Raw genomic sequence first — 14,521 nt, 5'->3', positions numbered from 1 at the left:
TATAGTTTTATTTTACAACATTGTTCTAAACATGTAGTTATACCTCCTAGATTATTTAATTGAATTGGTTATTGTATTGTTGCATGGTCCAGTACAATAATGAACTTTGTCATTTAAGAAGTGTAGGTAATGTTTCAGAAATCTTAAAAATGCGTGTAATTGTTTATCGTATGGTATCAGTATTTAATAATTCTTAGAACATGGCTTTAATGCACAATAACATGTTTTACACTACCTTGTTACAAAACTACTCAGTTGTATTAGCACTAGCAGTATTGTCCAAGATGAACTGAATAATTTGATGATTACAATCCCTCACTAGTGCTTTGACTAAAACATCTTAGAAACTGAAAAGGTTGCTCGAATTAATGTATCCACAACAGGTTTTACCTTTAGTCAGTGGTTTAGCCAACATAAAGAAATTATCCAGAAACTTGCTAATGAATGCACTCCTCATCTGGTCTAAAGCCAATTATTGATTATTGTTATCTTTGTAGGATATGTGATCCAATCATTTTACTTCCTTCCACACTACTAGTTTCTGTTTTGAGGCTGCATTGTTGATGCGCTGAAAGACTGGTTTTTGGCTCTCAGCAACAACATGAGATTTGTGATTAAAGATGTACACTTAGATGAAACATAGTTCTCCTTACAGTAACCTTAAGTTTAATCTCTCAAAGTGGTAAAAGCACTACATAAACAGTGATTTAACGTGAAGTTCACACTGTCCCCTGGGTGTTGAATGCTTAGGTCTGCTGTTGGTCTTCATGATTTTCCAGAAGTTCAGTTTTGCATGTTAAATTGAGGTAGCCAGCAGCACTATATTTTCCCTTAACTTTTAGTTTAGAAACTTGTTTCAAAATATTTCAATTATATATAGAAGTTTTTTCTGGAAGATGTTGGTGGAAATTATTTTCAGTGCTTTAGTAACATCTCTTTTTAAATATATAAATACATAGAGGTTAAAAAAAAAAACTACTTTTGCCTGGGGCAACCAGTTGTGGGTGGCACCTGCACTTTAAAAGATTGTTTCTATATATGTCATACTTTCTTAGTCTGAGCAGACTGTTCTTTAAAATATCTATATGTGTTGATATCTAGTGCACTCATCTATTATTTTTTTTACTTTTTTGTTATAAATAGAGATTATCTCACTGACTTGACTCTTTTTATGCAAATAACTTAACTCAATGGTTCAGTTTTTAATTCTATAAACACTTTTCTATTTGCACTTCTAGTAATTAGTAATGCTACTGTTATCTGTTCGAACTCTGACAAACCTAAACATTTCACAGAGGTCAAACTGAGAAAGGTTAGTACAATCTCTAAGTGCTAGTTATGTGGAAATTTGCTGATTTTTGTATTCCTTTGTACTTTAGGAAGATTACTAATGACTTTTTCCAGGAAAGAATTCTCTTGAATTGTGGCCTACACTCAAAATTTGATTTCTTTTTGTGTGGAAGTCTTTTGTTGATAATTCTAAAGACCATGTCTAAAATCTCAATGTGACAATGAACTTGAGTGAAATTACATTCTGGGACATCCAGAGTTGCTAAATAGGTTCTGTCCTAAATATTACACTTAACTGACAGAGTATATAAATGACTGAGGGTCAAAAAAGTGATTTGTAGGATGGAACTCCTGAGATTGGTGGGATAGTCTCAAGGATTAAGACCTGCTAGCCAGGGAAGCTGTGGTCTTTTTCATCAATGATCAGCTACAGGAGATTGTAGATCCCACTTTATGTGGTAGATTAAATCTACCATCTGGTGAGATGACAAATGTAATAGTGAAAACGATCACCTGTAAGAGAGGAGAGCCTCCCCAGTGAGTCGTGAAGAACTGTGGGATCATGCAGACCTGGAAGATGAATTTCTTGTAACTTGTTATTCTGTTTCCCAGGAGCAAGGATTAAACACATGTTCAAATGCCATGAGTATGTTAGTTTAGTATTTGTTGAGATGCTATATTTGGCATCTTGTCTCCACAGGTTGTTGTGGGCAAAGTGACACACATTTCTCCAGTATCCAAAGAAGGCCAATACTAATTTTTAACTGTTCCTCTATTATCAAGTGGAAACATGCATGTAATGATAAATGTAATTATAGTCAATGTGTGTAAATAAACATGGCATGAAAGTTGTTTATAATTCAAAGTTTTATATTCACAAAATTATTTCAAAAATACCAATTTGTGTTATATAATGTCTTGTCTCTAATTTCTCCACTTCAGGAAATTATATCACAAATATACTCACCTTTTCATCTGTGGGGACATTATAATGTTACAGTCTCACTATTTGTTAGTAAAATAATCAGTGGTATATATAGATAGGGGCTCAGCCCCAGAGTCCATGATCTTAATGGAGGCCCATTGATAATTTTATTCTATGTAAAATTACATGGAAAGTAGGGCCTACAAAAATTATTAGCTCCTGGGCTAACACAACCTCAAATCTGCCACTGAAAAGAGTAGCCTGATAGTTGGCAGTGTGTGGTAATGACTAGCTGCTTTCCCTTTAGTCTTTCACTGCTATGTTAAAGACAGATAGCTCTCATGTAGGTTTGGACAAAACAAACCAGAATGGTATAAGATCAAAATATTTTGATTTCTAACCAGTTGGAAACAGAAACTATACATAGGAAAAAGCAAAATTCTAATATTTTGTCTTTTTACCTCTACATAAAATATTTTCTCAACCCAAACGAGACGTTTTTACATATATATTTTTACCTACTTTATTTACTAAAATATCAATTCATATATTAAACACACCAGAGGAGCACCTCACCTTTTTGACTTTTGTATTGTTTACTAATCGACTTTATATATTTGATAGTCACTTATAACCAATAGGAAAATGATTTTCTTTTCTATATAAATCTTAATTTTACATTGAATTTTATTGTCATAAGACATTGGTCAAGGAGAATTGCTTGGAGTGTGTAGATCAGATGTATAGCAGTACAATTTTTAATATGTTGATATCTTATTTTGAAAGCAAGATAACGTATAATAAATTTGGGTCATACTTTTATAGTGGCTGATATATTTTTTGTGGCATCTCATGTATAACTTGCTAAGCAAAAAAAAGTCATAACTGGATATTCTCATACTTGGATGTGTATTTACTATTGATTTGCACAGCTGAGTCACAAAATAAAGACAAGTCACAAGTTTTAAGTGACAAATACTGGTAGGAACGGTAACGATTAATGAAGACTAATATACAAACTCAATATGTGTTACCCTCCTTGTAACTCAAAACTGAGTAAAATGAAACTACTGACTAAAAATAACCCCAACTTAAGATACTCTTGCTTCTTAAAATGCACTAGAACTCCTTATTTGCATTTCACTAATAAAATAACTATTTAAAACAATTAACAAGAATAGATCCAATGATTCAGTAACTGTGATTCATGTGTAAAATGAACTAAAATCCATTCACATGTGGCAGACGTGAAGAGCTTAAATAACGTTGAAATCCTTTTTGCACTCACTGTAAACAAAAGTGAAATTAATCAGTCATTGCTTAACTTATAAAAGATGAATGCATAATGTTGAGTGAAAACTTTATGAATTTGTCTTAAATAAAATGAAAGAAAACCAACTAACCAAATGAAACACAATTCAAATAAATTTTAAGAGTTGTATACTTAACAAATTAACTGAATAAAAATGCAAAAGCATCAATGAAAAATCTTTATTGAATCCTCTCATATAAGCCACCACATTTAAGTGTGTCAATAAACTCTCAAGGTCATGACAGGAGAAAACTGAATGGTATTTGTTGGATCAGCCATCCAACAGGCAATAAAGATCAAGGGTGCATTCACTCACAACTATTATTTAATTTGCTGAAAATAATTAAGTTATTCAAAGTAATATTGGTATTCCTGTAAGAGAATAAGACAAGTAGACTTCTTAATTCTTACCTAGTCTAATTGACTTTTTAAATAAAATGGAAATTATTAATCAACTTCAGCATTGTTGTTTTCAACTGGAGCACCAAGAAGCAGAACACAATTTTAAAAAATTGTGTTTTTAACTAAAGGATAAAGAAAATTAGTACATCCCATACTACTTTTGAAAACCTTATCAATTTTTTATAGACACTCAAGTTTGTGAAATTCAATATACTTTCCCTTGCACTGAAGGGAGAATGTGTATTTTTTTTTTAGTGTAAGGAATACTAGAAATCTTTGTCTACAGGAGCATTACGTGGATTAGCCTTGTATCATGGAAAAGGGTCTGAAATAACATTTCTAGTCATTTTGGGATTAGCACGTAAATTATTCCATATTATAACTCCCAGATGAAATGGGGGCCCCAGACCTACATTAAGTCAGTCTTTGACCCTCAAGCCTTTCAGGAAATGATGCTACTTGTTTTTGTATCTTTTATTTATTATATAGATATATTAAAATAAACTAAAATATAATAATTACAAACTTAAGAGAGTAACCTGAGAAACCTTCAGTAAAATAATTTGATAGAATTTTTGGGGCTCTAATGTGAAACATAACAGGTAGATCAGATGCTGTTTATGTTAACTTTGTGGAAAACAACTGACTTTGCTGTGTCTCATTGCTTTTGACATGAGACTTACTGTACCAGTGCATGCAAAATACAATAAAACATAAAAATAAAGAGAGAACATATTAATGAATTAACAGTTAAGACAATTAAAACTTTCTAGTCAATACTGCAATGGTAGTAACTAGACAACAATGGTATTTTTCATTTTATTTCATATTGCCAGCTCTTTCCTTTTACTTTTGATGGATGAGCTATCTACATTTATTGTTACAAAAATTTTACCAAAGAAAACTTTATAGAGTTAAGCATTTCAAGCCATTTTTCTGCTGCAGAGATATAGGGACAATATTGCAGCATGGCAGTTATCTGAAGTTTAGACACAATTTTCAAACAAGGTGGTTGGCTTTTTGAATGAGTTAGTTTCAAGCGTGGAAGAGGCAGAAAATTTAACCGAGTCCAAGAAAAGACTGGATGAATGTACAAGTAGTAAGAGGTGGCTGTAGTCGAGAGATGGAAGAGACATCTTTAATGGGTTAATAAGCTTCTTGTTGTCCCTTTAAAATTTTTTGAGTTAATTAATCTTACATATGAAGTTATATTTTACATAGTTATATATTTTTCTGTATATCATCATCCATTGTTGCCACAGCCTACTCAAATAAATAGTTTTTGTCATATTGACTTTCAGTTATATGTAATATTTTTCAAATATGGTCACTTTTATGTGTTTATCAATGTTTTTATCATAGTATGTTGCTTAAAAAGGTATTGGTTTTGGTCATTTTAAGTATATTTTTCAGCATAGTATATTTGTGTCTGTAAAAAGGTTTTATGTCTTAAATTGGGGTTTTGATTGTAATATGATGTGTTTAATTTTTGTTTTATTGCACTTTCCTCTAAAGGGTATTTTTGTCTTTGTAAATTTTTTTGATATTTAGATATGTATTTACATTGTAACTCAAAGATGTTATTGTATTTCATTTTATATTAACGTTTTACCTATTTTTCAATATGTCCCTAGCAGTCTCTATCTTTAGAATAAAAAAATACATATCTTTACAAATTGACAAAAAAGTAATGTAACTTTCATATTGTGTAACACATTTATGTGAAAACACAGAAATTAACTTCATACCAAAAGATGGCACCAAAGAAAAGATGTAATGCCTTCATATTCACTATGCAAAGAAGATGCGAGTACTACTTGTGAAACGTAAGGTTAAATAACAGAAAATAATGGAAAATCTGCAAGTAAATGCACCACTTACTAAAATTCTGCAATCCTAAACCCCTATTAATAGACCTTTAGGAGTAGCAGTTGATTTTTAGATAGTACCAGTGGTCTGCAATAATTTTTCCTTGGTATTCACCAAAGCATTGTGGGACTGGATTAACTTAGCCCACAGTTACTGCATCTCCATTTAGGATGATGGGTAATTGTAATTCAACAACTGCTTCTCTTTTTCTGTTGTTAGTAAATGGTTAGAGGCTTGATCCTGACAATGCTGCTTTGTGATTAGTATCTTCTGAAACACAGATTGCTGGGTGATAACTAATGGGATATCAATAGGAGTTTTACTTTTCACTGATGGGCTGGTATGCTTGGGCTTATTTCAGCAGAAGAGAAGTGGCTGTAGATGTTGAAGTTACCACCTTGATCTTAAAACTTAGACCAACTTGTACAATTATCAATATCATTCCATAAAATTATCATATCTTCACTCTGTGTATCAAGCATTGTTGTTTGTAATGTTTGTCCAAATAAGAGGATTGGTGCAGGTTTACAACCTTCCTCATCCAATTTACCTATAAGGCACCAACTACAATGCCAACATGAAAATTTTGTAAAATTGTTTGAACATGCCTGAATAATGTTTTTATAGTAATTATAGAGTGGTAAATTAGAACTTTCAACAACTATCACAAGGTCACAAGAGTCATCAATATTACCCATCTTAATCCTGAAGCTGTCAATGAAAAGTAATTAGACACTAATGCAATAAGCTATTTACATGCTTTGACCTTTATATGCATATGTATAAAGGATCATTATGTTGTACTAATAGAACCTTGGAAGCTCATCATGTTATTACAGTCTATATCATTGCATCCAGTCATCTTGAAGATAGTCCTGCAATGAAGTTTCCCTTGCAAAAGGTTGTCATGTGCAAAACATGTCTCTGCTTGCTTTTTGTAAGATATCTAGTGTACAAGGGTGGTGATTTCTCAGTGATCATTTTGACATCTTCATTGCTCAAAAATCCATAGGTGTTGCATGCAGCGATTTGACATGTGTTTGTATGGAATAGTGAGAATACCTATTTCATTTTCCATGGTTGAATTTAAAATATTAGTGGAAGACGTATTTTTGTAAACCCTTATCATTTTATCCTTGTTTTTGTGTAGAATTCCTTACTGATCGTGTTGCAATAAGAGGATTGGTGCAGGTTTACAACCTTCCTCATATGTAAGGAAGCCTCAAAGGCAACCCAGGATGGTCAGAAGCCTTTGTTTCTCTTCCTTCTACAGGTTGAGAGATTAAGTGGGAAAAGAATTTGTATGGAGCCACTAGGTTCGGATTAGACATAATAATTTAGAGAGATTTTGATGATTTAAAGAATATGCTAACACAATCAAACCGGGAGGAACCGTTGGTGTTGAACGCATGAATAGCACAGAACAATGAAGAAACTGGAAGGTACAAACTGATAGAATACGATTTTATTTTGAGAAATTGTATAGAATATTATTGTAGTTAAGGAGATTTTATAGAATTTTGATAATACATTGTGACTAGTTAGTCATAGTGCTTGGTCTCATGGACTTACTAGGTTAACAGCTCATCACAGGGATGCTGGGATAGATTATCCTAATTTGATGAAAGGGGAGAAACCCTGCTTTCACGGGCCAGGTGCCGAATAGTCTGTCTAGTTCGTCCCAGAATGCGAGGCCAGAAAGGGATGAAAGGAGTGGTTAGTATATGAATGTCATACACTTTTGGTTGGAGAGATTATGTTTGCCGTGTAGAGGGTATGGCTGCCAAGGTGGGAAAGGTACTTATTTGTCTGTTTCTCTATTATTTCTTGGATAGAATGTGAATTCGGTCTTTGGTGATAGGTATGTCACTGAAATTACCGATACAGAGTTGTGAGTGTATTTAGGGAGACGGAATGCTATTTTTATCACAATGGTCTGTTGTTGTTGTGAAGCGTTTATGGCATTTGGGGCATTTCAAATGCTTCATGTATTGAGCAAATATGTGCAGTGAAGAAAAGTGATACATGCTCACAAAGGCATAAAAATATTATATAACGACAACTGCCCACAAAGAGAAAGATGTTGAGAAACGTTTTTAGTTATGCTATATACAAAGACACTAATGATGTCGTAAGAAAGGTTATGAAATCCTCATTATAGAAACTGGAAATTAGATCATTAACTACGGAGATGTTTAGATTATGTCGCTCAAAGCTGGCAAGAAAAAAATAAGTCACAACTCTGACAGTATCCATGCCGAAAGTATGTAATGATAAAAGTAAGAAGACTTCCGATTTAACGACTTTATCTGCAACCAATGAATAAGTGGTTCTGGTGTTTAGAATTACAAAACGATCAAAGCATAAAAACCAATTAAGAGTCAGATCTACTTGCGAGTAGTTGTGTACACTATTATATTAATATAGGTATAAAGGCGTTCCTTTATATTGGTTTATTTTGGGTTTAAGTTGTATAAGTAAGGCTTCTTTAATTTTGCATTTGTTTATGTTTGTTTCTTTATTTAGTATTTGAGTGTTTTCTATGGTTATGTTGTGTTTATTTGACTTGCAGTGTTCGAAAACGTGTGAAGGTGACTTTTTATGTTCTTTGAATCTGGTTTCCATTTTTCTACTTGTTTCTCCAATATAGAAGTCGTGGCAGTTATCACATTGTATTTTATAAATAACGTTGGTGTGGTGTTTGTCAGTGTAGTTTTTACATAGTATTGACCTCAGTTTTGTGCCTGGTTTTTGAATAAATCTGGTATTAACTGGAATGCCATATTTTGTAACTAGTTTTTGCCAAATGTTGGTTATTTGTCTGCTGATGTAAGAAATATATGGTATACAGCAGTATATGGTTTCGTGATTTTTTGATTAGTGAGATATATTTACTTTTGTTGGTTGATTTTGCTCTCTGTCTAGGTGTGTGCGTATAATGTTTTCTACGGTTTGTGGAGGAAACTTATTGATGTTGATGAAGTATTGTTTTATTTTGTCTAATTCATCGTTAATTTTATCTGATGAGCATAGTTTTATGGCTGTGTTTATTTGGTTTCTTAGCATGTTGAGTTTTTGTTTTGTTTCATGTGCTGAGTCCCAAGGAATGTAATGTCCAGTATGGGTGATTTTTCGGTGGATTTCTGTTTTGAATTGTGTGTCGGTTCTTGTAATTTTGAGGTTAAGAAATGATATTTGATTGCTTTCTTCCTGTTCACATGTGAAGTTAATGTTGGGATGTATAGAGTTAATGTGATTGAAAAAATTAAGTATGTGTTCTGTAGATTTGAATCCCGCAACCGTGTCATCTACATATCTGTACCAGTATAGTGGTGGATGTAATGCTGTGTTAATTGCAAAATTAAAGAAGCCTTACTTATACAACAACTTGAACCCAAAAGTTGTGTACACTATTTGAAAGATCGTAAGAATACCAGAAAGACTGTATAAAAATACATGCTTGAAGCTAGAAAGTAGTAGTTATTGACTGGCAGTCGATTCTTAAAGAGTCAAGAAAGAAGTTGCAGCCGCCGTCAGAATACCTAGTTGCAAAATCGAGCAGAATCTCCAAGGCCTATAGAAGAACTTTGACCACAGTTGTGATGGTCTTTCCCAACGTTTCTCGCATAATCTCTCTATAAGTAACTTTTTGTTATTTTTCCTAGCATCGAATAACAACGTGGTTAAAGTATGGATGAATCGCTATAGTGTAAACGATTTTGTAATATTATTGGAAACATAATTAAGGATTTTTTATTAACTATACTGAAGTTTTTTGAATTTATTCCAAATTATTTTACAAGTTGAATGTAACATAGAATACTATGAATAAATACGTTAAAAGTTTTTCATTGTTTGAATCTTAGTCTCAGACTCAGATTTTTTTTCCTTTAACTGTAAACTTCCTTGAGTTAGTGCTTGTGCATTTCACTCGTCACCGCATTCCTCAGTTCAATATAAATAAATTCTGATTGGTAGTAATAGTCGAAGCTCCAACAGCTAGATTACCAGCCTGCCTGTCAAAGTTGGATTTATATATATATTGTATCAGGCATATTACATGTAATGGGGCATCGGTATTTATAGAGAGGTCTGATGTCTGCTTCATAGATTTTGATGATGGAGTAACTGTTGCTACCTTTGTTTATAACCCTGATTAGGCTTATAAGTGCCAACCTGGTACTTGTCTTTTTGAGGATGTTGTTATGGTGAGTGTTTCATGAAAGGCGTAAATTTTATGCGATACCTAAAAATTTGGCAGTAGTCTTAAAGGTGAATGGGGTGTTTTATATTCAATTTGATTTTTTTTTTATTTTCTTGTATTGCCTCTAAATTTTTCTGTGAAATGCTATTGCCTGTATTTTGATTGGATTGAGAAAAACTACCTATTTGTTACACCATATAACTAATTAATTTAATGCATCTTGGACTCTGGACGCGGCGGTGGACAGGTTGTGATCGCGTATTGAGCTTTTTTAATATTTTATTCTACCTAATGCCAAACGATTTTAATTAGCCTAGGGGTAGTTCTCGCGGTAAAAGTGTCAATCTCAATTAACTTCGACAGTGGCATCACTGGTTGCTAGTAGATATGGCACCATCTCAAGATCGTACGCGTCATTGGAGATGTAAGATAGCCTAGTAATTTTCGTATGAAACATCGATGCCAACTGTCCTTTAAAAGCCAGATCTGCATTAGCGGCTAAATCTTGAACGAAATGAAACATGACATCATAGCTGAAACTTGTTAAAGTATGAAACATTGTGATGCAATTAGATGCAGTATCAATTGTTTTAATTTAAAAGTATATTTATATGACAATTATAATTGGTAATTGTTAGGTTAGTTAAGATTCGTTGTAGTTTCATTTCGTTCGAGATTTAGACGCACGTCCGATCTGGTTAATATTTTATTTAGCTTAAAAAATTATGTTAAGAAACAAAAAAAAAAAAATAATGGGTTACCCTTTTCCTTTAGAAAAATATATTATTTTAGCGGCCTAACCTTTTTTCCACGAATCTTTTTGTGACTTCGTTATGGCAACAATGATCTTATGTCAGCATGTCATTTTATGATGATAAAATTCAAGTACTTGAACGAGTTTTCATTAAAAAGCTATTTTGTGGCTGTGAAAATACTTTTGAAGTGCCAAAGATATAATAATACGTTTTTAGACAAATTAATAATTAGTTGTCACTTTTATAATGGATAAGTGGCTGAATATCAGTAATAAATCTGATACGAGTAAAAATCTTCCTAAGCCTAGGCCTAATACGAATTCATCGGCGTTATCGTCGCGTGCAAGCATTTCAATGCAGAACGGTGCAAGTAATACCGAAACAAGAAAGAAAATAAAGTTTTATTGAATATGGTTTTACATGAACAGGTAAAGAAGATGGACCTAGGAGTTGTGTGTTGAATGTGAAACAGTGTTGAGTAACGGTAGTTTGCATTCAGCAAAGTTAAATCGGCATCTAGAAATGAAACACTCCTAAGTAAAAAATCCAACTTTCGAGTATTTCAAAAGAGTTTGCAATTAAATGCAAGGAAAGTTACATTTCGTTCGTTTCTCCATAAGGACAGCAAAGGTGCTCTTATTGCTTCATATCATGTTAGTTACCGTATTGCAAAAGCAGATGAGATTCATACAATTGCAGAAGATTTGATAAAACCATGCGCAAACGATTTGGCAGAGTGCAGGATTGATGAGAAATTTCTTAAGAACTTAAACTCTGTGCCTTTTTCAGACAACTCTGTTTCTCGAAGAATCAAGGATATGTCAGCAAATTGCTTAACGGATTTAATAAGGCGAGTAAAAGCGAGTCCAACATTTTCGCTTCAGATAGATGAATCACCAGATGTTGCGTGTGTTTGTTCGCTATATTCACGAAGCTAGTTTTAAAGAAGACATGCTAATTTGCAAACTTTTGCCTACTCTATGATTTATTTATAGAAAAAACATAAGATCTTGTGGCAGCTTTGCTCAAGTATTTGCACTGATGGGGCTTCAACTATGATTGGAAAATTTTCAAGCGCAGTGGCTCGCATGAAAAAGAAAAACCCGGACTCTCGGTATCCACTGCTATCTTCATCTTCGTCACTTGCAATTAAACGAATGCCAGAAGACTTAAAAGAAGTATTGGGTGATGTTTCTTTATTTTGAGATAAGTAACAGAGCTTTGAAAATTTTGATGCATTTTCCAACAATATATCCTTGTGAGCAAACATTTTCATAGTATATAGTTACATAGACCAAATTTAGAAACAGGCTAAATATCGAAGATGATTTGCGCTTACAGGTAACAACCATAATTCCATCTATTGAACTACTTTGTGAACAAAAGCAAGCCCATCCGAGTCACTAATAAATAAATAAGTACATTGTACTTTTATTGATATGAAGTTTGCAAGCAGAAATTTTTGAATAGTAAGTAGAAGTAAAAATTTTTCTTTAAATATTGATATTTTAATAAATTTATATTGCAAAAGATTGAAGTAAACTTTATCTGGTGCTAGTAACCGATTGTATCTTCTTTTTTTAAGGTTCCGGATTTTGTTTGTTTCTGATGTGGACAACAATATCTTCGGCATACTAAGAGATGAGTGCATACAATAGCCAAGGAAACAGCCATTAACAACAATGATGAAAGTAGTGAGCTGAGGGCAGAGCTTTGGGAGATTTCTGATTTCAGTGGGAATGTATTGAATATGCAATTGTTAACCTCTTTCTGTAGTTCTGTGGGTGATAAAGCTAGAAAGCCATATTGTAAATGTAATATGAATTCTGTTATTAGATAGTTTATACTTGAGGGTATTATGCCAGTTTCGAATGGTTGTTTAACATTCAGAAGGCTGCAACTGTGGGATGGTTATTATTAAACCCTTGGTGTGTAGTTTGGACTACCTATTAAGTGGTCGGTTGTATGTCTGTGCTTTCTACCCGTTTTTTTTTTTTGTTTGTTTGTTTCTTGTTAAGAATGTCATTGATTTTTAGGTAATAAAGTAATCTGTTAGACATAACTTTTCTGTAAGTTTTCCCAAGGTGTTCAACAAGCGTATGGGTCTATAGCTGTTTGGTGAGCTGAGGTTCGAGTCTTTCTTGAGGATAACTTCTATTAACGTATACTTCCATATTTCTGGATATTGCCCGGTGAACGAGGATGTATTATAGAGGGGAGACTAGTTGTTTAAGTATATTGTTAGATAAGTTTTTGATGCCATCTTTACCTGAAGTTTGAGTGTTTTAAGGATGATTTTTACTTTTGTGAGAAAGATGGGGGCGTGTATAGGTCTACTGAGAATAAAAGGATAAATATGATATGATTGGCCTTAATGTAATTACCGATAGCGTTAAAGTATTGGCTGTCAAATGTAGAGTGATTTAGACGTGGTGATAGTGTCTGTGAAGAAGTGTGCGAACAGGTTGCTTTTTTCCTGATCAGTGAGTCCTGTGTAGTTATTCTAAGTTATGTTAGTATTAACAGTTTGTAGTTTTGTTGCACATCTTTTTAAATTTACGCCAGAAAAGGGTCATCAATGGATTGGTAGAATAGATTCTAGTTATATATATGCAAAAACGGCTCGTTTGGGTTGAGAAAATATTTTACATAGAAGAGCGAACAACGTTTCGACCTTCTATGTAAAATATTTTCTCAACCCAAACGAGCCGTTTTTGCATATATATTTCTCTACAAGTGGGTTTTCTCGACATCACTGGAGATTCTAGTTATGTTGTTCCTAGATTTTGAATAGTCGTTTAAATTGATTATTTATTTATGTTATTTATATCGTTTTTAGTAACGTGTTCTGATAAAATAGCGACTGATTCCACTCCTTTCCTACATTAGATGGTTTATCTGGTGCGAGTTTCCATGAATTTAGGTTCGAAATGAGTTTTGATGAGGACAGTATTGTTTACCGTGTTCTTTAAGATCTTGGTGATCAGGGAGACTTACAAAGACAGACGACACGAGGGTTTAATGTTAACCAATGTTGTTGCCTAGGGAAAGGATTGTAGTTAAAGACGAAGCTGGCCATGTGTGAGAGCAAAAGCTAAAGATGGTCTGCTTTGTTTATTTCTATTGCTTCTTAAGAATCTATAGTTTGTGTATTTTATGACCTTGTACATGAAGTTCACTTCTACGCATGTGGTCTTGGTGTTGTTTGCGTCTTATTTCCGAGAAACTTAATATTTGTCCTATATAATTCTCACCACATAGGATATATACATGCAGGGGCGTAGATTTTTTATACCCGATGGGGGGGGGGATGATTTTTGCAACCACTTATGTAGACTGTTCAATTTGCAAGTTGGTTAGAAGCACGCCCATACTAAAGATGTACATTTCAGCTACTGAAAAAGCCTAATTATGTAATTCGATTGGTAAGAACACGAAAATCACAAGTACAAACACACAATTTGTAGGCCTGTAATGCAATAAAACAATTCAACAGACCAAACTGTAGGGGGGGGATGATTGTATGCACCATACTCCCCACCTAAAATGAAGGGGGATGTATACCCCCATCCCCCCAGGATCTACGCCCATGTATACATGCCTTATTTTTGCTGCTTTTGTATAGGTTGTGTCCGGTTACATAGTGAGTTGTACATCTTGTGAGGTGTAGATATTTTTTAAACTTAAAGTGAACTTAATTTCATGAGCAATTTCAAGGTCGGTGATAAAACATTGCCCTAGTAATTATAGGTCCATTTGTCTTA

The 14,521-nt window shown here is 33.4% G+C and overlaps 1 protein-coding gene across 2 annotated transcripts in view; it reads right to left on the bottom strand.

The window, feature by feature from the left end:
• LOC143239644 (synaptogyrin-like) overlaps positions 1-14,521 on the bottom strand; it is a 62,409-nt gene that overhangs the window by 18,770 nt on the left and 29,118 nt on the right. The gene's annotated exons all lie outside the window — the stretch shown is intronic.

Source organism: Tachypleus tridentatus, chromosome 13 (genome assembly GCF_004210375.1).
Source record: "Tachypleus tridentatus isolate NWPU-2018 chromosome 13, ASM421037v1, whole genome shotgun sequence".
NCBI classification, from domain to species: domain Eukaryota; kingdom Metazoa; phylum Arthropoda; class Merostomata; order Xiphosura; family Limulidae; genus Tachypleus; species Tachypleus tridentatus.
This window is presented reverse-complemented; position numbering and strand designations above follow the sequence as displayed.